Raw genomic sequence first — 1,523 nt, 5'->3', positions numbered from 1 at the left:
AACTATCACTAAAAATCTGAACAGATGGATAGAGGAAATAGGCATAAAACCCAGTTTTGTACAGCTGCAGAAAACAGTGTTATTAGGGACAGCTAGAATACTTAGGAAGGTTCTTAGCATCTAAGGCTACTTGTTGTAGCCTGATGTTAGGATTTGTTTCTTTTCCAATAGTCTAATCTGTTGTGTGTATATGAATAATAATAATAATAAAAATTTTTCATTACCTTATCACAAGGCCACAAACCAACGGAGCAGAACACAGACGATTGAATTGACCCCAGGTGCTTTTTTATTGATCTGTTGATAAGGATGGAAGTTCAATTCAGAATGTGAAGAAGTGTAACTAAATAGCTTGAAGTATATAATCAGTTGCCATGGTGATCGTGTGTAACACACCACTATCCTACTACAGCAGTTACCATCGTTTATGATTCATATTTTATTTTTTCTAAAGTTAGTTTCATTGATTCATGTGAGTAAAATAAATGTTGAAATGATGCTTACAATGAGGTTTAAGTTTATGATATTGAGAAGGTGCATGGCTTAATGGTTAGAGTACTTGACTCACAATCATAAAGCCATGCGATTGATTCCCGGCACTGTGATGTATCCTTGAGCAAGACATTTTATTTTCACGTTGCTCCAGTCCATTCAGTTGGCAAACATAAGTAGCACCTATGTTTCAAAGGGGCTAGCCTTGTCACACTGAATCTCCCTGAGAACTACATTATGGATACAATCTTAACTCTCCCTTAATAACTGTGTTATCCCAAAATAGTGGAAATCTGTGAGCATTATTCCCTGGGTCAAAAGTGGTAACCACACAACATATGTCGATTACTGCCCAGTCAATCTTAATAGCTGTTGCACGAAATTGATGGAATCCTGTGTCAAAAAGCTACTCTGGAAATTTCTGAACTTCCATAATTTTATACAACTTTGGTAAATTGGATTTATTCCTCATTCCAGCTGTTGGGGTCAACTCATTGAAATTCTTGAAGACATCACCCAAATTACAGACAATGGTTCATGGCTGGATGTTTCCTATCTTAACTTCACCAAAGTCTTTAATTTTGTGCCACACAAACGACTTACGGCAAAACTCTCTGCAATGGGTGTGGGAGCTTATCTTCATAATTGGTTCAAGTTCTTCATTCTTGGCTGGATAGAAACAGTCATAATACTAGGACAACATTCTGCACCTTGTGCAATAACATCCGGTGCCCTGCAGAGATCTGTTTTGGTTCTCTGTTATTTGTTGCATTCATTAATTGCAAGATCAGATCCTCTCTGGTACCATGAACACTTCAAAATTATATTTCCAATCATATAAACTACTTTGAAAATTATTTTAGCCATTTCAAAGAGATTTCTTTTGTGCCATAAACCATTTACCATTTCTATGGTGCCCCCTCCCCTCCCTTGATGCCCCAAGCACACACTTATTTTGCTCTATGGTTAATCCAAAGTTGAATGTAATGTCCATCTCTCTCTTCTGTCTTTTACAGACCCACTGACCCTTA

Source organism: Octopus bimaculoides, chromosome 7 (assembly GCF_001194135.2).
Source record: "Octopus bimaculoides isolate UCB-OBI-ISO-001 chromosome 7, ASM119413v2, whole genome shotgun sequence".
Taxonomy (NCBI): domain Eukaryota; kingdom Metazoa; phylum Mollusca; class Cephalopoda; order Octopoda; family Octopodidae; genus Octopus; species Octopus bimaculoides.
The sequence above is the reverse complement of the archived record's forward strand: the minus strand, read 5'-3'. Positions refer to the sequence as shown.